Source organism: Erinaceus europaeus, chromosome X (genome assembly GCF_950295315.1).
Source record: "Erinaceus europaeus chromosome X, mEriEur2.1, whole genome shotgun sequence".
In the NCBI taxonomy this organism is placed as follows: domain Eukaryota; kingdom Metazoa; phylum Chordata; class Mammalia; order Eulipotyphla; family Erinaceidae; genus Erinaceus; species Erinaceus europaeus.
In genome coordinates this window covers 116,464,883-116,492,216 of record NC_080185.1, presented here as the reverse complement: position 1 = coordinate 116,492,216, position 27,334 = coordinate 116,464,883, and positions in this window count along the sequence as shown.

Below are 27,334 nucleotides of genomic sequence, written 5' to 3'. Positions count from 1 at the left end.
CATGAATTGTTAATATTCTAGTACATTTACTAAGTTTTAAGTATAATTTTTTATTTTTGAATCTGTGGTGATGCTTTTATATAAAATACATAGTGGTATCCCATTAAAATTTTCTGTAAAATAAACTTATTTACTATATGACATTCTATTATCTGTATTATTATAATTTAATTTAGTCAATAATCCAATAAAATTATATATAACTTGGATTTACTTCCATTGTAAACTGATATAAATACTATGTTAATTATGTTGACTGGTTTTTCAGGTTACTTATGGCTGGCTTTTATTTTTCATATTGGAAGAGTTTTCTGATGCTGTCACTTCTTTCATTTATTAAAGGCACTTTAATTGTACTTTGTATATTGAGAACTTTAATATTTGTCTCTAATATTTCTTGCATATAATTTACTTTATTTATTATTATTATATTTTTACCAGAGCACTGCTCTGTTCTGGCTTATGGTGGTGCAGGGGATTGAACCTGGGACTCTGAATCCCCAGGCATGAGAGTCTCTTGGCATAACCATTATGCTATCTCCCCCACCCCAATATTACTACTTATTGATTCTAATTTTGATAAGCAGAAATTTTACATTGCTATATAGACATATCTGTTACAATTGCTATTTGACTTTTGTTACTTTTCACTTTAGAATACTTTAAAATCTTAACATTGGATAATTATTTAGCCATTATCTTCTGATTTTTTAAAAATTATTTATTTATTTATTTATTTATTTATTTATTGGATAGGGACAGAGAGAAATTGAGAGAGGAGGGGGAGATAGTGAGGGAGAGAGACAGAGAGACACCTGCAGCCCTGCTTCACCACTTGTGAAGCTTTCTTCCTGCAGGTGGGGATCAGGGGCTTGAACCTGTGTCATTGAGCACTGTAGTGTGTGCATTTAACCAGGTGAACCACAGCCTGGCCCCTTCCTTATCTTTTGGTTTTTTATATGTTTTATTTTTTCAGTTTCTGAATATTTAATCTGTTGGGTCAATTATAGCTTCTAGTGATTATGTGGTTAGAAAAAATGAATTACGCCAAGTGGCAGAAGGATTGTCTTTTTTTAATTCTCTTAACGGAATATACAGTCAAGAAATACTGATGAAGTTAAAAGACAGCTTGACTTTGACAGCTGAATTTTATTTGTCATACTGTTAGGCTTCCCCCCCCCCCCCGCCTAATCTACAGAGATATAGCACTATCTCCAAGAGAGATGACTGAGATTCATTCTCTATCTGACAAAAAGCAGTTGAAAGGAATGCAATCTGTTCCACATCAGTGATCAGTATGACCATTGTGATGAGGAATTGGGAACACATGCACATTCAAGAGAATGGATGGACAATATAGCATGTTGGAAGTGGGCCTCAGTGTTGTTTTTGTTTTGTTATCAATAAAAATCTCTCTAAAACATGCAAATTTTCCCCCTCTTAATTGCTTTTTGATGGCTTCCTAATATAACAAAGAACCTCATTTTCTCAAAATATCAGCTATGTCTATCCTTTATTGTAATATGCCCAGATAGCACAACAATAAAATGTGAGCTACACTAGAAAAAATTAATAACAATCAAGATTTTGTAGAAATTACATATTTTCTACCTATTTTATAGCCTAAAGCAATTTACAGAATCTTAAATACTATGAACTCCACAATCTATAGTAATTAGAGAAGTGCTAAATAATGGGATAAAGGGTTGAGATGGAAAGACAAGAGTTGAGTAACTGAGGCAGAAAATAGAACCAAAAGAGCTTATTGCATAGTGAATCAAATAACTCCAAAATTCCTAGGTATTAAAAGAAGAGTTATCCCACTGCCTAACAAAGAAAGGAAGGTCTACAAAATTACCAGGAAAGACCAAACATAGCTCAGAATTCTGAGAGAAACTGAACACCAATTGATACCTGAACAATTTAATGATCACTATTTTCAAGAAAAGCTCTTCAATGACTATAGAAATCTTGTTCATATAAACTTTGTTTCTATGTTTTAACTGTGAGTGTAATGTTATTGATAGTTTGCAAAGGCATTTCTTGAGGAATCCATCGAGAAAGCAATATTGATGAAAGGGAGAATTTGGGATAAGAATAGGTAGCATAAAAGGAACTTCTTGGCTAGATGGTTGAGTCAGGATTTGTGAAATGAATCAACTTAAATTTCATTAGAAATTTGCAGATTACTGGGCATCATAGAAAGACAAACAGTAAAGAGAGGATGAATCTTACTATGATTACATTTTGGCTCCAGTAATATATATTTCCCACCAAGGTTATAATTGGGACTTGGTGCCTTCAAGAGGACTCAACTATTCCTGGTGGTCACCTTTTTCTTTTCTTCTTCTCCTTCTTTTTTTATTGCTGAGAGACAAAGAGAGATGGAGAGAAAGAGGGTCTTGGGGACTTTAAGAGGACTCAACTATTCCTGGTGGTCACCTTTTTCTTTTCTTCTTCTTCTTCTTCTTCTTCTTCTTCTTCTTCTTCTTCTTCTTCTTCTTCTTCTTCTTCTTCTTCTTCTTCTTCTTCCTCCTCCTCCTCCTCCTCCTCCTCCTCCTCCTCCTCCTCCTCCTCCTTTTATTGCTGAGAGACAAAGAGAGATGGAGAGAAGGAGGGTCTTGGGGCCTTTAAGAAGACTCAACTATTCCTGGTGGTCACCTTTTTCTTTTCTTCTTTTTTTTCTTTTTACTGCTGAGAGACAAAGAGAGATGGAGAGAAGGAAAGACATATACAATACAACTCCACCATTTGTGAATCTCCCCTCTGCAGGTAGAGACTGGGGGCTTGAACACTGATCCTCAGGCATAGTAACATGTGCACTCTACTGGGCAAATCACCACTTGGGCCCCGTATCTATCTTTTCTATTTCTCACATTATAAAGAGGAATTATATCCATTATAGAGATTTACTACTTCAGGGAAGTATCAGGATACAGATTTGATCTGAAAACAGGTAAATAGAAATTATTAATATTTATGAAAATAATTATCTGTTGGGGGCAACAATATAGATTGCCTGGGAGTGTGTCTGCCACCCAGGATTGAGCCTGGCCTCAATTGCACTAGGAGGAGTTTCAATGCTGTAGTTAGTCTCTGTCTCTGCCTTTGTCTTTGTCTCAATTTTTCTCTCTCTCCCTTTCCCTCTTACCTTTCTCCTCCTCTCCCTTGCCTTCTTCTTCTCTCTTTCTCCCCTCCCTTTCTGTCTGAAGGTACCAGCCTGGATCATTGAAGCCCCAGTTATAACAAAATAAAAGAATCATCCTTTGATGGAGCTGGAATTTTTAATTTAGGAATACTCTCATCTCATTTCCATGAACTTCTGTCCATGCCTACTTCTCCCTATTTACTGTATCAGTGATTGACATTTTGCCAAATTTGTTTCATCTCTTCCATTTCCCAATTTCAACATTTTATTAAAATACTTTAATATAGAGAAAAATTGAAAACTATTTTAAAACAAAACCCTCTTCTCCCTCATTACTCTTTTCCTCTACTTCTTATTTTTCTCTTCTCCAGATATCTATTATCTAGAGTCTATAATTTTTTACCATACTTATATTATAATAAGTACATTCCTTCACCTATACATCCCACATCTCTCTCATAATATATTTAAATATTAGCAACCTCTAGACATCAGTACTATTAGCAATGAAATTCACCATTTTCTTATAGTATAGTTCTTATTTTTAATATTTACATAGTGTACCTTTTGATGAATGTCACATTTGCAAACACTTTTATAGCCCAAATTCCTATTAAGACATCATCTTAGAAAATAATTTCATGTCCCTTTCCAGTCAATCTGTTCCTCCACCAGGTCTCTAAGAGAACCCCTTTTCTGTTGCTATTCACCTCTTATTAGTTCTACTTCTTCTAGAACTTCATTTTAATGGTATCATAAAGCATGTACTCCTTTGTGTAAGGCTTCTTACACTGAGTACTATGCTTCTGTGGTTTATTCACATTGTGTATGTAATTTATTTCAATGCCACACTTAATGTTTTGATGAAACATTTTTTCCAAATATGAGTTATTTACTATAATCAAACTCAAGAAACAAAAAAAATAGTGGTTGTTTGGGCCTAGAACAGAATAGGAAATTGACATTCAGTCAGTATACAGCTTCACTTAAGCAAGATGAACAGATTGTAGAGGTAAGTTGTACAAAATAATGCCTATAATTAGCAGCAAAGTATTATACACTCAATTTTTAATTTTTTTAATTTAAATTTTTTTAAAATTTCTTTATTGGGGAATTAATGTTTTACATTCGACAGTAAATACAATAGTTTGTAGATGGATAACATTTCCTAGTTTTCCATATAATAATACAACCCCCACTAGGTCCTCTGTCATCTTTCACACTCAAATTTTTAAGAGGTTAGATATCCAATCCAATGCACACATAGGCTCCTCTCCCCCTTATGATACCTCCCTTCAGGGTTTTGCTATAAGAGACCACATGTAGTCCAAGTTTCACCCTGTGTTTTGACTTTCCCTTTATGTTCTTTAAATTCCACTTATAAATGAAATCAGCTAGTATTGATGCTTCTTCTGGATGATCTCACTTAACATGATGCCTTCTAGTTCCATTCAAGATGAAACAAAGGGGTGATTTCATCATGTTTAATAGCTAAATCTGCAACTCTCTTTTCTTTCTTTTAATATATGTTTATGGGGGGGGGAAACAATGGTTTACAGTGAAAACCGTTTTTGGTTCATGTGTGAAATTTCTCAGTTTTCTGCAAAACACTCTCACCCCAAGCCCAGGTCTTCTTCTACCTTCATGCACCAAGACCTGATAGTCCCCTTGACTCCTAGAATACTTTTTTTGGTGCAATATACCAAACCAAGTCCAAGTTCTACTTTGTATTTCCCCCTTTTTGTTTTTATTTCTTAACTTCTATCCACAAGTGAGATTATCCTATATTCATCCTTCATTTTTGGCTTATATCACTTAACATTATTCCTTTGAGTTCCATCTAAGATGAGGTGAAGAAGGTGAATTCATCATTCTTAATAGCTGAGCAATATTCCACTGTGTATATATACCACAACTTACTCAGCCACTCATTTGTTGTTGGACACCTATGTTGCTTCTAAGTTTGGGCTATTACAAATTGTGCTTCTATTAACATAGGTATATACGGATTTCTTTGGATGGGTATGTTTGATTCCCATAGGGGTTGGACCAACTTACATTCCCACTAGCAGTTCAAGAGGGTTCCATTGTCCCCACAACCTCTCCAACATTTATTTTTGCTATTTTTTCTTATGTATGGCATTCTCACAGGAAGTAAAGTGGTATCTCATTTATTTGTATTTCTCTGACAATCAATGACTTGCAGCACTGTTGGACTTTGGATCTCTTCCTTGGTGAATATTCTGTTCATATCCTCTCCCAATTTTTGGATGGGGTCATTTGATTTTTTTGTAGCTGAGTCTGGTGAGCTCTCTCTATATTTTGGTTATTAGTCTTTTGTCTAATGAGTGGCATGTAAAGATCTCCCATTCTGTAAGGAGTCTATTTGTTTGGGTGGTAGTTTCTTTTGCTGTGCAGAAGCTTTTCAATTTGGTGTAGTCCCATTGGTTTATTTTTGGTTTTGTCTTCTTTGCAATTGGACTTGAGTCATTGAAGATGTCTATAAAATTTAGATGGAAAAGAGTTCCACCAATATTTTCTTCTAAGCATTTTATAGTTTCTTGTATAACATACAAGTCCTTGATCTACCTGGAGTTTTGTTTTATATGTGGTGAAATGTAGTGTTTCAGTTTCATTCTTCTACACATTTCAACCCAATTTTCCCAACATTATTTGCTGAAGAGACTCTGCTGTCTCTATTTAATACTTTGGGCCCCCTTTTAAAAAATTAGATGAACATAGGTGTGGGGCTGGTGAAACACTTTAAAGAAAATGCCAGATGTTGTGCTCTTATGTTCATCAGTGTTTCTAGCTCTTTTGTTTTCTAATTTTACATAAATGTGTTCTGTATTCAATTTTCTTATACTTTTTCACTCATTTCCCTCTAGTCAGTCATAAGTTACCCAAATTTTTGCTTGCAAGGATTCTATCGTGTCACTAATTTAGATTACCTGACATTTTCAGATAGTAACATGAAGGATGGAAAGTTAACATTTTCTCTTTGCAGTAAACATTTTTGCTGTATTATCATTTTTTAAGATAGAGACAGAGAAGGCAGAGAGAGAGGCAGAGAGAAGTAGACCACAGCATCAAAGCTTCTGTCAATGCAGTAGGGGTTCGGCTTGAATCTGGGTGGTTCACATGGTAAGGTAGAGCCCTGCACTATCCAAGTGAGCTATTTTGACAGCCCTGGTGTATTATATTCTCTCTCTCTCTCTCTCTCTCTCTCTCCCTCTCCCTCTCCCTCTCTCTCTCTCTCTCTCTCTCTCTCTCTCTCAGAGCACTACTTAGCTCTGGGTGGTGCTAGGAATTGAACCTGGGACCTCAGAGCTTCAGGCATGAAAGTCTATTTCCATAATGACTATGTTATTCCCCAGCCCTTATTCTTTCCTTGACAATCATTTCTTTCCGCGACAATCATTTCTTTCCCCTCCCAAGGTCTTTCAAGATATTTTATGACCATCTGATTTCCTCATAAAAACTTCTGTATGCATCACACCCCAGCCACACCTAAATCCTCTGTATGCTGCAACAAGAACTATTTTACAGGAATGACCCTGCTTCATGAATTCCTTGATTCTGCCATCCACAGAGAGAGAAACATCACAGAAGACAGAGTAGAGAGCCAAAGTGGACTAGATATGTAATTTTATTCTAGCTGATAGTTCTCTTTTTCCTAAATATCCCAGGAAAAATATCAGAGACCTTTTTTATATTTTGCCAGCCAAAAATTATTTTACTCTCAGATTTCTAGAAATAAGCTTCTGACCTGAACTACCAGCAATTTAATTGTGGGACCAAGAATAAACAAGGTTAGTCGATGTTCCACTTCACCAAAGAGTCAAGCTAATTAGTAAAAAGCTCAGAAGAGGTAGTTTGGGAATTTGATTCTCATCACCCACTGAAAAGTAAAGTACCAGCTACACAGTGTTCTCAGTATTCCTCACCTGGTTATTACTCCACTTGAAATTTGACATTCAGAATAAAATGCATCTCATTAGGCTATCACATTTGAAGGTAAACACACTTATTTCTTCTTGCAAGAAGAAATATCAAGCAACTTAGTTATTTCTAAGTTATCTTGACATATAAAATCATGAAAATATATCAACGGAGGGGATGGGATATGGAGTTCTGGTGGTGGGAATTGTGTGGAGTTGTACCTTTCTTATCCTATGGTTTGTCAGTGTTTCCTTTTTAGAAATATAATAAAAAAAGAAAAATAAATAAAGTTTACTGTAAACTGTGTGATCACATAATACATTATATAGCACAAGTAATACATACTTTCAGCGGAAAACAATTAGTGCGTTCTTTAAAAAATACAAGTGTGAACTAATTCACCATAAAATAAGTCAAAACATTTAATGTGGAGATATCTATAAAAATGAGATTCCCAGAGCTGGGTAAATTTTCCCTTCTCCTTTTTAGAAATAACCACAAATAAGCTGTAACAGCACAGAGTTATTATGCTAATGGAATTCTATTTGGCATAAAAAGAAATGTCTTTGGAAAATTAAACTGTTCTCCTGTTTTCCTACATTCCTGCTCTGTTGTCCTACATCATCTGGTTGTGTACCTTAAGAAATGCCTGCTGAAATAGTAAGCATAAATAAGTAAACATTGTGTGGACTTAATAAAAGGTGGCAAGATGGCAATTACTGGGCCAGAGGGGACAGTCTCACATGCCTGACACCCCAGAGCTCCCAGTTCAATCCTCAGCACCACCATTAGATAGAGCTACTTAGTACTTTGGGTTTTTTTTTTAAAGGCAATTATCCACTATTATCATTTAAGGGTCAACCAAATCTATCTATATTCAGTCACATTTTGATGTGTTTAAAATCCATCAATAAAGTATTCAGAATAGATGAGCCCTGGTGATACTGAAGGTCACACAGTTGTATAAATGAGAACTTTAATCTAGGTCATCTGAGCTTACATCTAGTTTCCTTTCTTTTACATCAGAATCTCCATGACAGAGACAGCAATGTATGCAACCCAAGGTTAAGCCCAGCCCCACTCTCACCCCCCATACCAAAGGAAACTTCAGTGCTGTGGTCTCTTTCCTTCTCCCCTTCCTCTCCCCTCCCCTCCCCCTCCCCCTTTCCCTCTCCCTCTCCCTCTCTGAAAAAGTCATCCTGGAGTACTGAAGCCCTGGAAACTAACAATGACAAAAAAAAAGTCAGGACACATACACAGACAAGTGATTATGAGACCATAGCCAGTGAATGGCATATGTGAAAAGGTTTCACACATAACATCCAGATAAGGTTATCAGGAAATGTTGTTGAATGATATTGAATAAGATATCTCTTATTCATAGAAAAGACAGGCTGACTTTCCCATTCCAAAAACTATTATGGCTTTTGGATCAAATTCAAATGAAATATGGAAGTATTTCCTGTTTGTGTGTCTTTTGTAAATACAAATTTCTATTGGATTTAAGAAGATGGTGAATGACTTAAATGGCTTCCTGAGTATTAAATAACTCATATAGAGCAAGATCTTGATGAATTATATCTAACCATAAACAGAAATACAAGTCATAAATTTTAAAATTCTCCTCAAATACACGTTTCAAAGAAGCAGAAGGAAAGATAAATTCAGGGAGTCGGACGGTGGCGCAGCGGGTAAAGCGCACGTGGCGCAAATCGCCAGGACCTGCGTAAGGATCCCAGTTCGAGCCCCCGGCTCCCCACCTGCGAGGGAGTCACTTCACAAGCAGTGAAGCAGGTCTGCAGGTGTCTGTCTTTCTCTCCTCCTCTCTGTCTTCCCCTCCTCTCTCCATTTCTCTCTGTCCTATCCAACAACAACGACATTAATAACCACAACAATGTTAAACAAGGGCAACAAAAAGGAAAATAAATAAATAAAAACTTAATTTAAAAAAAAAAAGGAAAGATAAATTCACAGGAAAACATGTTTTTGGGTTATCTTCCTTAAATGGTGACAAATACTGTGAAAGGTCAAAGGTCTGATAAACAATATTGCCTCTTTTAACATTTTTTCCCAAGCTTATTTTTGGTTACATTAAAAAATCCTTTCAGATCCTTAAGACAAAGGATAGCTGCTTCCCCAGAGCCCTTCCCCACTAGGGAAAGAGAGAGACAGGCTGGAAGTATGGAATGACCTGTCAACGCCCATGTTCAGCAGGGAAGCAATCACAGAAGCTAGATATTCCACCTTCTGCATTCCACAATGACCTGGGTCCATACTCCCAGAGGGTTAAAGAATAGGAAAGCTATCAGGGGAGGGGATGGGATACAGAGTTCTGGTGGTGGGAATTGTGCAAAGTACCCCTCTTATCCTATGGTTTTGTCAATGTTTCCTTTTATAAATAAAAATGAATAAAAATAAAAAAGACAGAGGATAGCTAGAACCATCTTAAAAGTAATTCCTGAAATATAAACTGAGGAGTATGCATAAAGTCCTCCCTTTCATTATCCATGATCTGATGTTTACCATGGGATACTGGCTTCCTTGAAGAGAGATCACTGGGCTTTACCACTCAGTGTCCTAGTTTATTAGTAGGTTTCTATACAGAAGGACTAAATAAATAAGGGCACAACCCCACAGAGAGTGAGGCATAGTGAGCCTGGGATTATGGTCAAAGGAATTTTGTTTCTATTACCTCTATTTAAAGCAATCTCCTTGCCCTTTTTATTTTCTGTTCCTGTAGTGGGACCATAGAACAATGTGGTCATTTCTCTCCTTGATGACACTTTTGGGTCAAAGTTCAGTAAAAAAAAAAAACCCTTCTTTCTCAGCACAGCTATACCTCAGAGACAACAGTCCCCTCAACTCTCCATAAATCTATGAAATGTAGCTCTGGCTCTCTTTCTTCCTCTATGAAGTTTCTGGTGCTGGCAAGCATTGACGTCTAGCCTTTTCCCCAAAGCTAGTACATTAGATATGGAAAAGAAAATAAGATAGTTAGAAGAGAGAGATACAGGAACAATTAAAATGATCTGGGAAATGTAGTAAAAACAGGTTCACAGGGTTCAGTTCTCTATATCCCACACACATCTTTCACTCCCTTACTTCACTAAGCTAAGACTTGATAAGAACTATGGTGAATAGGAAAGCTATCAGGTGAGGGGATGGAATACGGAGTTCTGGTGGTGGGAATTGTGTGGAGTTGTATCCCTTTTATTCTATGGTTTTTGTCAGTGTTTATTTTTTATAAATAAAAATTAAAAATAAAAATAAAAAATTAGGGATGTTATGCTTATCTTAGGAAAACCTAATCTTGCAGGAAATTAACTGATCATGCTTCTTACCGAAGATCTACCTGCGAACCAGTCCTGGCCCTCTCAACTTACATTGAAAATGGATTCCAGAAGAATTTAAAGACGGATGCTGTCTTTGTTGATCTCACAGCAGCCTATGACACGGTCTGGCACCGTGGTCTCCTAGTCAAGATCTCAAGATGCCTGCCTCCATGGGTGGCCAACACTATATCATTTCTTCTCCAAAACAGAAGATTCCGGGTGCATCTGGGTGACAAGTCTAGCAGATGGAGACTTGTCTCAAGTGGCCTCCCCCAGGGCTCTGTTCTGGCTCCTACGCTATTTAATATTTACATCAATGACCTTCCAGAAACTTCTTCAAGGAAGTTCATCTACGCCGATGACATCTGCTGTGCTACTCAGGCATCCAAGTTTGACATCCTCGAGGAAACACTCACGAAAGACATGTCTCTGATATCTGATTACTGTAAAAAATGGTGACTAATCCCTAGCACTGCAAAAACGGTATCATCTGTTTTCCATTTACACCATGCCTCGGCCTCGCGTGAGCTTAATGTGCAGCTTGGCGATACGAGAATCCGGCATGAAGCCCAGCCAGTCTATCTTGGTGTTACTCTCGATCGCACCCTGTCATTTCACGAACATCTCATAAAAACTGCAGCAAAGGTGGGCGCGAGGAATCACATCATTGCAAGACTGGCCAGCTCCTCATGGGGCGCGAGCGCTTCCACACTACAATCATCATCTCTGGCATTATGCTATTCCACTGCAGAATACTGTGCCCCAGTAAGGTTCCGTATGTGCCCCAGTATGGTTCCCCCATGTCCACTTGGTCGATTCCAAATTATATTCCTCCATGAGGAAAATTTCTGGAACCATCCGTTCCACCCCGGTTCCATGGCTGCCAGTTCTTAGCAACATCACCCCGCCAGATATTCGTCGGGATGCGGCATCATCTAAGTTCATTTCCCACGTCTACCCTCGACCGGACCTGCCAATATATGCGGATATCTTCGCCCACCCTGTTCAACGCTTGATGTCTCGTCATCCAATCTGGTCCCCTACGCCTACACTGAACTTCTCTGTTCCAGTCTCTTGGAAACAGAGTTGGCAGTCAGCTGAGGTAAAGAACAAACACCTCATCACAGACCCCTGCGAGCGTCAACCCGGCTTTGACCTAGCACGTTATGATTGGGCCCTCCTCAATCGCTATCGAACAGGCCATGGCCGGTGCGCCGCTATGTTGCATCGCTGGGGAGCCAGAGACGACCCGAACTGCCCCTGCGGCTCCAGACAGACTATGACCCACATAGTCAACGACTGCCACCTCTCCAGATTCAAAGGAGTTCTCGAAACTTTACATCAGGCTCAACCTGACGCTGTTGACTAGCTACAGAAGAAGGGCAAACGCTAGAAGAAGAAGAACCCACATAGTCAACGACTGCCACCTCTCCAGATTCAAAGGAGGTCTTGAAACTTTACATCAGGCTCAACCTGACGCTGTTGACTGGCTACGGAAGAAGGGCAAACGCTAGAAGAAGAACCTCAACAGTCCAACTTTTTACAACAGGTAAATAGACACTTGTTAAGATATAAAATTATATATCTTTATGAGGATCAAATTCTAGCATTAACCATCATCTTACAGTAAAAAGCATAATAGTCTGACATTCTTCAGATAATGTTTTTCATATATTTAATAATTTTACTTAGGTAATAAACACCTCATTCTCATTCTAAAGCCCCCAGGGGGTCCCAATACTATGAATTTTCTGATATTTACAAGTGATGAATTTGGTAGGTTGGAGGACGTCAGTATTTATGAGTTTATTTTTTCATGTTAATGATATCTTTCTACTTAATGTCTTATATGGCCTCTTGAATTTTAGCAATAGAAAAAAATTTTATGAATATTTTCTAGGAAATTGATGTTTAGAGGTAAAGTAGCTTTAGACATCCTGTTATCTCCATTTAAATTCATGTTTTTAAAGGAGAAAAAACATGTTTCTAAAATTGAACATGGCCATAATGTATTGAGCACTTATTGACCCTTACATTATTATGAAAACATCATAATACTTATAGCAACCTCTTTCAGTTGACTTTATCATTCTTCTACACTTGAGGAAATTGATCCCTACATTGTGAAATAGTCACAGAATCAATATCTGAAGTCATGTTTCTTGTTTCAAACTATGTGCCCCCTTCACTACTCCCTATAATCTTGTTCTACAAAACAGTGTCCTCTTCATCATATTTCAAAAAGAAGTAACATTTATTTCTTTAACCCTACTTTTAGATCAGCCTAACAGAAGGAGGAGATACCGCCAATGAGTTTTCTAATCCTTAAAAGTCACTTCTTATATGTGCAAATACTCAGCTAAATGGCCATTAAAGACTTCAATAATTAGTTTTTCCTTCTATAAATATTTTATTTTGTGTAGACAACATTCCCAGATAAGACTTTAATAAATAAATATACCTTTATTCAGAATTTGTATTAAAAAACAAGTTTATTTTCAATAAAATATTATAACCAAAATCTTTTAAATTAATATTTTGACATTTATTTGTAGCTTGATCTGATCCTATAGAGTCAGTCCTCTTTAATAATAACATATTTGTATTGTTAGATTAATTTGGTAGAAAATGAGGTTTAAGTTTTGAGAGATTTTCCTGAAGTAAGGTTCTACAGAAATTGTTTGGAAAAATAGTATACTACCAATAAATTGAAAGACTTGCAACCCCAAACTTTGCAAAGTTAGACATAAATTATATTTTAAGTACGTATTACGTTTCTATCAAATGTGACCATAATGGACATTTTAGTAATGATTGGGCTTTATTATAGTGGAAAGTCCAGAAAAATAAACATGAGAAATATCAGGATTGAATCAAGGAATAAGTCTAGACTGTTTAGAGCCACTGCTTACTTTATACCATTTGCTTCCTGCAATTGCCTTTATATATATAACAACTCATAAATCTTTTTTCTTCTCTGTGAAAACCTACTTTCTTCTAACAGCAACTCTATATAGCTAATCATTGCTACAAAGATATATGGTGCAGAGAAAGGTATTGATCTAAGTACTCCTGAGAAAATTAAAACACCAAAATATTTTGTAGAAGACTAATGGTCTGTGCTTTGTGTAGAAAGGTTATATATGATATATACAGCAAAGAAGTAAGTACTACTGTAGTATTTAGCATGTCAAATACTTTGAAAAAGCCAATTGTTCATTCTTCTGAGTTGGAAAATACAATATATCCTTTGTGAGAAAGTGGGTTATTCCATGAATAAGGAATATTTTCTCAACTGTTACAGGTAGACATATGGTTGCATTGATCTGAAAATGCTTAACTGATTTAGAAATCCAGAAAGTGAGAAACTAATTATTTTGGTCAAAGGTGATTTTTCTGTACTGCAATACTTGGCACTAAAAGGTACATTCAAATCATTTTTGGTGCCATGATTGTGCATCAAGTCCAGAAGTGGGTGTACAGTTGAGTATATGCCAGTGGCAGACTGCTGAAACACTATTTTAGCCATGGCCAGCTTGCAGTTATTATAATAATTTGACACCTCTACCCAAATTTAGCGTCAAGGAAGTTGAAATTTCATTTCTGAGGAAGAGTATCTAAAGTCTGGGGGTTGTACGTCTAAATTATAATTCATTAAATTTAATTTTAGAACAAAAGTTACATAGTTATTTCAATTGTATCAACTTAGTCCAAGTGCTCTTAAAGTGGTAATGATCATACATAAGACTTTTTAGAATTTTTGGTTGTTGAAGAGTCTCCCTTTGGGAATGATATGTGAAATATCACATAAGCTTGTAAACATCTTAGATTCTATGACTGTTTAGTGATTTTTGAGGGGAAGGGATGCCATTTTATCAGATTGCATTTTCCCTATCTATAAAGTATTAAAAACCCACATTCAGTAACACTTCCTCAATTCAATTTCCATAGTATACATTAGAACCTATCTTACTTGCGGGTACACTCCTTTACTTGAATCCCCTTTATATGAGCTCTTTGACTACAACATTAAGACTACAAAGTGCCTGTTCTTCTTTTCCTCCTACCCTTCCAGCATGCACACCACATTCCTTTCCCAAACACTTTCCACGTAGCACTCAGGATATTCTAGTTAAAAAAAATGCAAATTGGACTATACTCACTCCTATTTTGAAAATACAAAAATTCTTCTTCCAAGATAGATACTGGGGAAGATGGATGGCCTTTGTCTAATAGCTCATTGGAACATTTCAAAAGGTAATTTCAAACTTTAGCCAGATCTTTGTGTAGCTGAGTGGTCATTAAAAGGTGTGTGGCTTAGCAATGGGCCATATCTTATTCTTGGCAAACTCAGGGAGGTACAATTTGAGAGAGGAGGAATAACAGAAATTAACAACACTGCTCTGCATAATTATTTACTATACTAGCTCCATTGTAAGAGAGGTGACCTTATAAGTTATAGAACCTTTGGGAATTATTGCCTTTTCCTTATGAGGCTCATTTATACTGTTTGCTAAATAGTGTTTGTATTCTGAAGACTTTGGGTGAGCATATTATGTAGGTACAATCTGTATGTGTTCCAAAAGTTATCCACTGGGCAATCAGAAAAATAGAGACTTGTATACAAATCATGTTGATGGAAAATCTTCAATTTAAAAGAAAATATTGGTGCCAATTCATACATGAATGTTTCTATGAGATGCATAGATTACTATGGAGTGTCCCACTGGATTCTAGGTTACAATTATAAATTGAAAAAACAATTTTAGGGAAACTGCCAGGAGCCGAGAGTCCTAGGCTGAGAGTAAGGTGTGTGTATTGAAAAGAGGTCCTGTCGATAGCCCCAGTCTCTGAAGGGAGGCTGGAGTATCCTGCCTTGCCAATCAAGAAAGACTGGTCCTGAAATAAGTGCAGCCTGCAATGTTCCCAGCTGTGACCATGAGCTGTGAGCTCAGACCAATAGGGACTTAGAGGTTAAACAGGCTGTGTGTATGGGCTCTGGACCAGGTGGATGGAGGTAAATAGTTTTATCCACAATTTTTTTTCAAGAATGGGAGATACTGCCCTAATCCAACTTTGTACCCCTTTTCTCTACTCTGACACCATTCTCTCAGACAATATTCTTTTTTTTTAACCAGAACACTTATCTGTTCTGGCTTATGGTAGTGCAGAGGAATGGAGCTTCAGGCACAAGTGAGTCTCTTTGCATAACCATTATGTTATCTACCTTCACCCTCTCAGACAATATTCTTTTTCAACTTCAGGCTAGCTATCAAACTCAAGAAAAACTGCCATAGGGGTGTGCCCTCAGGAACATTCCTAAAATGGACTTCTTAGCTTTCTTCTACCATAAAATTACTAATCTCATCCACTCTACTTCTATTTTTTGGTTCCTGTTTATTAATTATTTTGTCTCAGCTTAGGTCATACCACCTTCCAGACACCAAGTTACAGATGCTACCATGATTCCATCCTGACTTCTCTGGGCAAACAACCTCACCAATGTGTCCTGGATCCTCGTACCTCCAGAGTTCTGGCCCACTAAGGAAAGATAGAAACAGGCTGGGGGTATGGATCAACCTGTCAACACCCAGGTTCAGCGAAGCAATTACAGAAGCTGGAACTCCTATTTTCTGCACCCTAGAAACAACCTTGATCCATACTCCCAGTGGGGGAGAAGTGACAGGATTAAGATAAGAGGGCTCTGAACTCCAGCTCATCAGCACCCAGAGATAGAGAAGGAAAAGGAGGTAGTTATGTTGTCATGAGTGGCTTGGAGGGGAAGAGAGGATTGGATCAGGAAAAAAGGGGGGCAACTATGTACAAATATAGACAGTTGTAGAGATGATGGTTGGCCCATGTCTACAACCTTAGGGGAACTATGGTGGATTGCAGTGGGGAGACTGAAGATTCAGAACTGTGGTGGTGTGAATGCTGTGAATTAAACCCCTGTTGGTTGAAATGCTATTTTGTAAAATTAAAAAAAAAAGAGATCCTGCAATCTGCCAACATCCATGTCCAGCAGAGAGGCAATTATAGAAGCCAGAACTCTCACTTACTGCACCCATATATAGATCACAAATAGTCTTTGATAAATCCAGACATGTTTATCTATTGCCACATTTAATTTTAGAATATGTTTATCACTCTAAAGAGAAATCCTGCACTATGTAGCTTGCTAACTCCAATTCCTACATTCTTACCAGCCCTAGGCAAATATTTATCTACTCTGTATCTCTATAATTTTCTTATTTTTGAAATATCTAAGCAGGGATTATACACAATGTGTTGTTGGCTGGTTACTGACTTCTTTAAATTAGCATGTTATGGGGTGAGAGTAGATAGCATAATGGTTATGCAAAGAGGTTCCAAAGTCCCAGGTTCAATCCCCTACACCACCATAATGATATTTATACAACTTTCCCATATTTGGGAGCTACTTTCTACCCTGATCCAGCTTTCTAACCCTTTTTCCAGCCATGACATCATCTCCCCAGACAATAACTTGGGTCCACCTGCATATCAGATGTCAGGTTCAGGAAATAACTAGTATAGTCATGGGCCTTTGGAATACAACAAAAATAGATCTACTAGTTATTTCGAAAACAGAGACCCTAAATCTTCATCTGAAATATTTCAGCCTTTAGGTTTATGATTAGTCAACAATTTGTTCAGCTTTATATGTTAACTCTTTTTTCAGCCACCAGGTTCCAGATGATACTGTGATGCCAACCGGACTTCCCAGGGCAGATGATCCCACCGTGTGTCCTGGAGCCACACCTCCTCAGATCCCTGCCCCACTAGGGAAAAAGAGAGACAGGCTGGGAGTATGGATGAACCTATCAATGCCCATGTTCAGCAGGCAAGCAATGTCAGAAGCCAGACTTTCCACCTTCTGCATCCCCTAATGACTCTGAATCCATGCTCCCAGAGGGTTAAAGAATAGGAAAGCTATCAGGGGAGGGGATGGGATACAGAGTTCTGGTGGTGGGAGTTGTGTGGAGTTGTACCCCTCTTATCCTATGGTCTTGCCAGTGTTTCCATTTTATAAATAAATTAAAAATATATATATAGAAAAGAAAAAATAATAATAAATAGATAAATAAATTGGCATGTTTTCAAAATACATCCATTTTGGCACAGGTACCTGTGCTTCACTTCCATTTTATTTTTTATTAATGATTTTTTAATTTATTTATAAAATTATAAGATGGTTTTGGAAATCCTTGGTGTTTTCTGGTTCTAGATAAATGACTGTAGTTTTTGTTCTATTCTCTTAAAGAAGCTTTGTGGAACTTTGATTGGTATCACATTAAATTTGTATATGGCTCTGGGGAGAATATTCACTTTGATGATATTTATTCTAATCCATGAGCATAGGATGTCTTTCCATTTCTTTGTATGAGTTTCTATTTCCTTGAATAGTGACTCATAGTTTTCAGTATACAAATCTTTCACTTCTTTTGTCAGCTTTATTCCTAGTTATTTTATTGATTTTGCTGCAACAGTAAATGGGAGTGATTTCTGGATGTCTTCTTCTTCAGATTTAGTGTTTGCATAAAGAAATGCCACTGATTTTTGTACATTGATTTTATAGCCTGACACTTTGCTATATTGCCTAATAACTTCCAGTAGTTTTCTGCTGGATTCTTTAGGTTTTTCTATGTATACTATCATATCATATGCAAATAGTGAGAGCTTGACTTCTTCCCTTCCATTCTGTATTCCTTTGATTTCTTTTTCTCACCTGATTGCTATGGCATGAACTTCCAATACTATGTTAAAGAGTAATTTTGATAGTGGACAGCCCTGTCTAGTCCCAGATCTGAGGGGGAATGCTTTCAGCTTCTGTTCATTAAGTATGATTTTGGCTGTAGGTTTGCTATATATGGATTCCACTATCTTGAGGAATTTCCAGTCTATTCCCATTTTTTATAGTGTTTTGAGAATGAATGGGTGTTATATTTTGTAAAAGGCTTTCTCTGCATCTATTGAGATAATCATGTGGTTTTTGGCTTTGCTTTATTGATGTGGTGAATGACATTGATTGACTTACATATGTTGAACCAGCCTTGCATTCCTGGGATAAATCCCACTTGGTCATGATGAACAATCTTTTTCATATACTGCTGTATCCAGTTGGCCAAGATCTTGTTTAATATTTTGTCATCTATGTTCATCAGAGATACTGGTCTGCAGTTTTTTGCTGTGTCCCTAACTTCTTTTGGTATTAGGGTGATGTTGGCTTCATATAAGGTGGAAAGGAGTGTTCCTGTTTCTTTGATCTTGTGGAAAAGCTTTAGAAGTATGGATATTAACGGTTTCCTGAAGGTTTTGTAGAATTCGTTTATGAAGCCATCTGGTCCAGGACTTTTGTTGTTGGGGAGATTCTTAATAAGTGCTTCAATTTCTTTGTCTGTGATTGGTGTATTTAGGTTTTGTAGTTCTTCTTGGTTCAGTTTTGGAAGGGCATATGTTTCTAGGAATTCTTCCATTTCTTCTAGATTTTCTAGCTTGGTGGTGTATAGTTCTTCATAGAAGTTTCGCATGATTTTCTGGATTTCTGTGGCCTCAGTTGTGATGTCTCCTCTATCGTTTATTTGGGTCTTCTCCATTTTTTTTTAATAAGTCTGGCTAGGGGTTTGTCAATCTTGTTTAATTTTTCAAAGAACTAACATTTGACTTCACTGATGTTTTGTATGGTTCTCTTATTTTTGATGTTGTTTCTGCTCTAATTTTAGTGATTTCTGTCCTCCTGGTTAATTTGGGGTTCCTTTGTTCCTCTTCCTCTATGTCCTTAAGGTGTGCAGTAAGGTAATTTATTTGAGCCTTTTCTTGTTCTTTAATATGTGATTGTATGGCTATGAGTTTCCCTCTCAATACTGCTTTAGCTGTGTCCCAAATATTTTGATAGGTTGTGTCTTCATTTTCATTTGTTTCCAGGAACATTTGAATTTCCTGCTTGAGTGTCTCTCTGACCCAGTGGTTCTTAAGCAGTATGTTGTTTAGTTTCCAAATTCTGTGTCTTTTAATAATTTTCTGTTTGTTGTTAAATGTTAGCTTTACTCCACTGTGGTCTGAGAAGATACTTGGGATGATTTCAATGGTCTTGAATTTATTGATGCTGTCTTTATAACCTCACATGTGGTCTATCTTTAGTATGTGTTGTGTGGATTTGAAAAGAATGTGTATTCCAGTTTTTTGGGGTGAAGGGCTCTGAAGATGTCCAGGAGGTCTAGTCTGACCATCTTTTCATTTAATTCTCTTATTTCTTTGTTGATTTTTGCTTTGTTGATCTGTCTAAGTGTGAGAGTGGGGTGGGGTGTTAAAGTCTCCCACTATTATTGCATTACTATTGATATATTTTTGAAGTTCTTTAAGTAGATGTTTGATGTATTTACATGGTCCCTCACTGGGTGCATAGATGTTAATTACTGTTAAGTCTTCTTGGCTGATTTATCCTCTAATCATTATGTAATGGCCTTGCTTATGTTTTATTATTTTATTTAATTTAAAATCTATTGTGTCAGAGATGAGAATGGCTACTCCTGCCGTTTTTTTTTTTTTTTGTGGCCCATTAGCCTGTATGATAGTTTTCTATCATTTCACTTTAAGTCTGTGTTTATCTTGTTGCGTCAGATGGGATTCTTGCAAGCAGCATATGGTTGGGTTATGTTTTATGATCCATCCTCCTACTCTGTGCTTTTTGATAGGTGAGTTTAAGCCATTGACATTTATTGATATTATGGATTTAATGTATTGTTGTGCCATTATTCAACAATTTCTTACTTGCTCTGATATATTGTAAGTATTATAGTGATATTCTTGTTTATAAAAGGTCTTTTAGAACTTCTTTCAGGGCAGGCTTGGTGATGGTTGCCTCCTTTAACTGTTGTCTGTCAGAGAAGGTTTTGATCCCTCCATCTAGTTTGAATGAACGTCTAGCAGGATATATTATCCTTGGTTGAAACCCTTTTTTTTAAAGGACTTGATAGATATTTTGCCATTCTCTTTTGGCTTTGAGAGTTTGAGTGGAGAAGTCTGCTGATAGTCTTATGGGTTTTACCATAAGAAAACTTTTTTGCTTTTCTCTTACAGCTTTTAGGATCCTTTCTTTATCCTTACTTCTTTTCATTGTAACTATGATGTGTCTTGGTGTCTTCAGGTCTGGGTTGATTCTCTTTGGGACTCTCTGGGCCTCTTGAATCTTAATATCCTTTCTGTTGTTCAGGTCTGAGAAGTTTTCTTCTATAATTTCCTGTAGAATGTTTATTTCCCCTTCCTCTCTTTCTTCCTCTGGCAGGCCAATTATACAAATGTTACTTCTTTTGAGATCACCCCATATGTCTCTGTTGTTGTTTTCAGTGTCTCTCTATCTCTTTTTGAGCTCTTTTCCTCTTTCTTATTTTTCTCTAGCTCACCCTCTGTCTGGCTAATTCTGTTTTCTGCTTCTGTTAGTCTGCTTTCCTTTCCCTCAGCTTCTTTCTTCAGTTAAGCTATTTCAGCTTTCAGTTCTCTAATTACCTCGAGGTAGCTAGTATTTTCCTTGAGGGTCTCATCTCTTGTTTCCCTAATTCTGCTAGCCCTTTCCTCCATAGTTGTCTTAATTTCTATGATTATTAAGTTTACTATTGCGTGCATACTTTCCTTATCTATGGTTACTTCTGACTGATTTGTAGTTTCTTCTGGGCTCCTGTCTTCATTCATTGTAGTAGCAGTTTTATTTACTCTTGGTTTAACCATTTTTTTGTATTGATGTGTTTTTATTTTTATGTTCTATCGTTCTTCAGTTGTTGTGTTTTGAGTACATGCCACACTACACTAAATACCTTTATAACAAATGCAGTCACCAACCTTGGAAATTACACTAGTAACTGAAGCAAGGATTGAAGCAGTTTAACCAATAAAAGTTAACCAAACAATGCCTCCAGTCAAAGAAAAAATAGCAAGCAAATCCAAATTAAAAAGAGACAGGAAAAAAGGGATAGCAAGAATATACAACTATGCAAATCTACTGTACATAGTAAATTCTAGGGATAGCAAGAGGAGAAAGGGAAGTAGAGAAGAGACACACACAAAGAGAGTCCACTTTGGGTCAGATTTCTTCCCCAAAATAATTCACAAACGAGTATCAGTGAATAGAGAAAACAGAAGGAGGAAAGAAGAAATGAAGACAAGAATGAGAAAAAAAGAAAAGAAAAGAGCAGTGAAAGGAAAGAGTTTTTTTTTTAATTAGCTAGGAGGAGGGAGAAGGGGGAGAGTAGATAGAGGAGGTAGATAGAGTGAAACAAGTTCCTCTCATAATGGATAGGACACCCAGTCATCTACCAATGGAAAATACACTAAAAGTTACTTTTGGTCAACCTGAAGGGGGGAAGGGACATATGTATATATAATAGAAATTATAAAATAGAATGGAGTAAAAAAACCTAACAGTCAGTCTGCAGCTTGGAGGGCTCCTGATTGGCTCAGGGAGCCTGAGCAAAGACAGCCAATTGTTAAAACAAAAAAACAAACAAACAACCAAAAAAACCCTCAAGGTAGTCTTTCCCAGGTGGGGTGTCACTCTGATTGGTCAGATATATTGTCACTCCAATTGAGCTTGAGCCACTTAGAAAGAAAGAAAAAAAAGAGAAAAGGGAATCAGAAAGGAAAAGGATTGGAATCACACCCCTGGTGAGCCAGGAATCTTGGTAAAGAAAAAATCTCAGCAGGGAGCCTGCTAGTAGCAGCTCTCTAGCCCCTGGGGTCTGGTTATAGGGTGGGGTAGAGGGGTGCACTTCAGAAATAATTTTAAAAATTCCTTTCTTTTTTTCTCTGTTTTCTAACCCAGATTGAGTTATAGTCACCTCCTTGGTGTCACACTTAAACCCCTTATTCACTGTCCTGCTGACCGCCAGGTATCCTACCCTTTCCAGCAGTTGTTTTCTGAGCTCATGCCAACAGCTGCCTCCAAGTCGTCATCTTGGCTTGTCTCCCTTCTTTCCTTTCTAAGTCATACCTACTATTTGTGAGTGTCCTTCCCTCCAGGGTCCTGATGGAACTGGATTTCAGAGCTGTCTGGTCATCTTCCCATAACATTTACCCCTCTGGGAGTAGCTTCACTTCTTTTTCATGCTGAATAATATTCAATTATGTGGACTTTTATTGATTGAAATTTGAGGTGTCTCCAGGTTGGTTAGCTGGCTGACTGGCTGGCTGGATGGTTGGTTGGTTTTGACCAGAGCACCTCTAGTAACTGGTATTCTGGGGACTGAAACTGGAACTTCACCCAACAAGTCTTCTGTGTAACCAGTGTGATATCTCCCTAGCTTCTCCTGTTTCCATGCTTCTATGAATGACTCTCTGAATATTTGTGTACGAACTTTTGTATGCATTAATGTTTTCATTTCTCTTGAGTAAAATCGATAGGGTGGGGATTTAGAAGTAAGGCTTAAGGAAAATGGTCACATATAGGGATCAAAGCAACAACAGTTAATAAAGTAAGCCAAGATGTGCCGCCCTTCAGCCACCAAGTTGCAGACGCTATCATGATTCCATCAGATTTCCCTGCTCAGATGAATGCACTATTGTGTCCTGGAACCTCCCTTCTCCAGAACCTTACCCCACCACGGAAAGATAGAAACAGGCTGGGGGTATGGGTCAACCTACCAATGCCCATGTTCAGTGGATAGGCAAATGCTAGAAGAATAAGAAGTGGATAGCAATTACAGAATCAGAACTCCCATCTTCTGCACCTCCAAAATAATTATGATCTATACTCCCTGGGGGGGGGGGAGATGTGATGGGGGAGGTGATGAGAGGTCTCTGAACCACAGCTCCATCAGGACCTGATGAGAGAGGAAGAAAAAGGGAGGGACATTTGGATGTAATAATAGGTGTATGTGTATCTTGGAAAGGAAGAGAAGATGAGACACTCCCCAAAAGGCCAAATACATACAAATACAGAGATGGTTGTAGAAATAATAGTTGACCTATATCTGCAACCTTGGGAGAACTGCTGTAGCTTACAATGGAGGGAGTAGGTATCCAGAAGTCTGGTGGTCAGAATGGTGTGTAGTTGTACCCCTGCTATCTTATAATTTTGTAAATTAGCATTAAATCACTAATAAAAAAATAAAGTAAGCTAAGATGCTGGGCTGGCAAGATAGCTCATCTTGATTGTATTTTTTCTTTGTAAGGTGTATAGTCCAGGTTCAAGTCTGGATCCCACTACATGGGAGAAAGCTTCAGTGTTAGCTTGCCCTCTCACTCCCTATCTGAAAAAAAAAAAACTGACTCTGGTAATGAAGCCCCAGTAATGACCTGACCCACTCCTTAAAATGATAACATCATGAGTATGTCAAGGCAGGACCAAGAGATAAGGGTCTTAAAGGTAAGTAATCAACAATGAAGCCAAAACTAGGAGTTAGTAGTAAGAGAATAAACATTAGTAAAAATATAAGCTGCCTCAACTACTTACTGTAAGTTGTGATCCATTCTCTTAAAGTGGCCCTCAAACTTATCACAGTCTAGAATTCTAGTACCATTCAGAGTTCCATCAGAAAGCAGAATCACTAGTCCTGTCTCTCTTATCACTAATTCTTTCCCTATTACCATCTCTAGCTACCACTACACACACACACACACACACACGCACACGCACACGCACACGCACGCGCACCTATATGGATTAATTTTTATTGTAAGAATTTTTTTAGATTTTTAAAATATTTATTTATTCCCTTTTGTTGCCCTTGTTATATTATTGTTGTAGTTATTATTGTTGTCATCGTTGCTGGATAGGACAGAGAGAAATGGAGAGAGGAGGGAAGACAGAGAGGGTGAGAGAAAGATAGACACCTGCAGACCTGCTTCACCACTGTGAAGTGAACCCTCTGCAGGTGGGAAGCCAGGGGCTCGAACTGAGATCAATTTGTTCTGCTTTATATCTTAATGTTTTTGAGCCACCATGTTGCAGATACAACCTTACTTCCCTATGTAGATGACCTCACCAATGTGTCCTGGAACCCGGCCTTGCCAGAGCTTTACCCAACTAGGGAAAGATAGAGACAGGCTGGGGGTAAGGATTGACCTGTCAATGCCATGATTACAGAAGCCAGACCTTCCACCTTCTGCACCCCATAAAGATCTTTGGTCCACACTCCCAGAGGGATATATAATAGGTAAACTTTTAATGAAGAGGAGGGGATATTGAACTCTGGTTGTTGGAATTAAATTGTATGGAACTGTACCCCTCATAACCCATAATCTTGTCAATCACTGTTAAATCAATTTAAAGAAAAATAACTTTTCTACATAAGTTAGTGCACTTCACTTCAGAGCTAAACATACAACTTTTTTTAACTTCTGGAAAATCTGTAGGAGTTGGAAATGCTTTGAGAGTCCAATTAGCCAAAGAGTGATGCAGCAGATATGAGAATTTGTTTGAATTGCAAAGCATTTCCTTCCCTGTGCTGATCTTTCAAGGGTAAGGAGAAAATGGCTCTGCTTCATTTCTATCTTCCCACTCTGATATAAAATATTTCTTGTGGTTCACAATCAGAACTATGGAAAAAATGAAATCCTGGATACATTTAGTTCTAGCACAACTAAATTGGCACTGAACAAATATGTAGTGTGTGTCAAGGCAAATTATCGTCTCAGTGGAGAACTCCTTATCCTTTCAGGAACACTTGATATCCCTACTTCAGAAAAGAAACTTCACTTCTGTGGGATTCATGTTCTTAGTGGATGGGTGGGAAGTACTCTACGGCCTTAGGGGAGAGAATTTGAAGCCCTAGAAACATTTTCTACTTAACGAGCTATTTTAAAATACTAAAGAGATATAGCTAGAATGATGAAAGTTCTCAGTTAAATTACATAAAAATATATAATTCATGAGACTAACCCTTTTGGTTCTCACATACATGTTACATAAAAATTGTCCACTGATGTGATCCGGGGCCCATAATCAGCTTAGGAGCCTATGTGACCTCTGCATCCCTTTAGCTCTGAGCTCACATTCTGTGGTCATAAGTAGAAACATTCCAGGCTGCCCCAATATTGACCCATCTTCCTCAGGTGTAGCATAGAGTATGTTGTCCAGCCTCCCTTCAGAGGATGGAACATTCTCTACCACTGTTGATCCAAGTTGATAAAGGTCCTATGGGGGCAAACAAAGGGGTCTATTGTGTTGTTCCTGATAGAAATAACCGGTAACAATGGAGAAAGGGATCAAATCAATGGGGTTTACAGTCAACAATATTCATACCCCTTTCCCATATTAGAGAGCTACTCTCTCATCCAGCTTTTTTTCCAACCATGACATCATCTCCCCAGATAATAACTTGGATCCACCAGCATATCAGATATTAGGCTCAGGGGAAAAAAGAAAAAGAAAAAGAAAAAAAAACTAGTATAGCCACAGGCCCTTTGGAATATAACCAAAATATGCCTACTAGCTATCTACAAAATGGAGGACCCCCCCCCAACTTTCATCTGCACTATATCAGCCTTTATGTCCATGTTTCTTCAACAATTTGTTTGCCTTTGTATGTTAACTCTCTTTTCAACCACCAGGTTCTAGATGCTAGCATGATGCCGACCAGACTTCCCTGGAGAGACAACCCCACCAATGTGTCCTGGAGCTCCGCTTCCCCAGAGCCCTTCCCCTCTAGGGAAAGAGAGAGGCAGGATTAGAGTATGGATCGACCAGTCAATGCCCATGTTCATCAGGGAAGCCATTACTGAAGCCAGACCTTCAACCTTCTGCACCCCACAATAACCTTGGGTCCATACTCCCAGAGGGCTAAAGAATAGGAAAGCTATCAGGGGAGGGGATACAGAGTTCTGGAACTGTGTGGAGGTGTACCCCTCTTATCCTATGGTTTAGTCAATGTTTCCTTTTTATAAATAAAATTTTTTTAAAAAATTGTCCACTGTTGAAATTTGCTCTTAAATAATGGGGGATGGAGCAAGTGAAGAGGAAGAGAGTTTTTTATATTTATCACTGTCTTTCTTTAATGGATGTGATCATTGCTCTCTAAATTGGACTCTGAGTGTCTCATAGAAGAGCAAACAGAATTTAGATGGCAGCACTATTCACACTCTCATTAAGGCAAATCAATTCCATTCCTTCAGGAATTGATTTAGGACTATCTTTATACTGTAAAAAATGAATGTATTCCACATTACCCATTTAATTTTGTTTCCTGCTTTGTGATCATTGTTAATGAATGGAAGTAGAAAAGCACAACAAAAGGAAAAAAAATTACTGGCTTTGGGATGCTAGTTTAGAGTTTGAAAAGATTCCAAGAATGAAAAGAATTATAGGTTAGCCTTGCAAATTGTCAGCTGCCCTGGGCCAAACGTGATTTATGTATGCAGTAAAGATTTCCATTTGTTTCTTGTTCTGCCCGAGGATTCCACTTCTCTGCTAGTAAATATGACATCTCTTCTCCATACACTGAAGCCCACCCCAAAACCAGCAAGTTTGAAAATAGAAATGGTACTTTGAAATGCTTGGATCCTATTATTTTTTGTATGTTTATCTACAACAAATAACCTGTTTTACATCATACATATTTTGGTCTCTTTAAGAGGGAAAAATCCCTTAAACATTAGTGACAAGGCCATGATTTATTTATGAAGAACAGAAGATACAGAATTCCTCAAAACCTAAAATTTATATCTTTCACTGGAATAAGCAATTGTAAAAGCTTTTGAAAATCCCTTCTTGTTTTCCCCATAATATATGGCTAGCCAGCTCCTAGTTCTACTTACTGACTTCTGGCTATATGTTAATAGTATCCTACTGCCTTCCAGTTTTTCTGTAATCATTTTTATATGTAATTAAAGAATAGGAAAGCTATCAGGGGAGGGGATGGGATACGGAGATCTGGTGGTGCGAATTGTGCAAAGTTGTACCCCT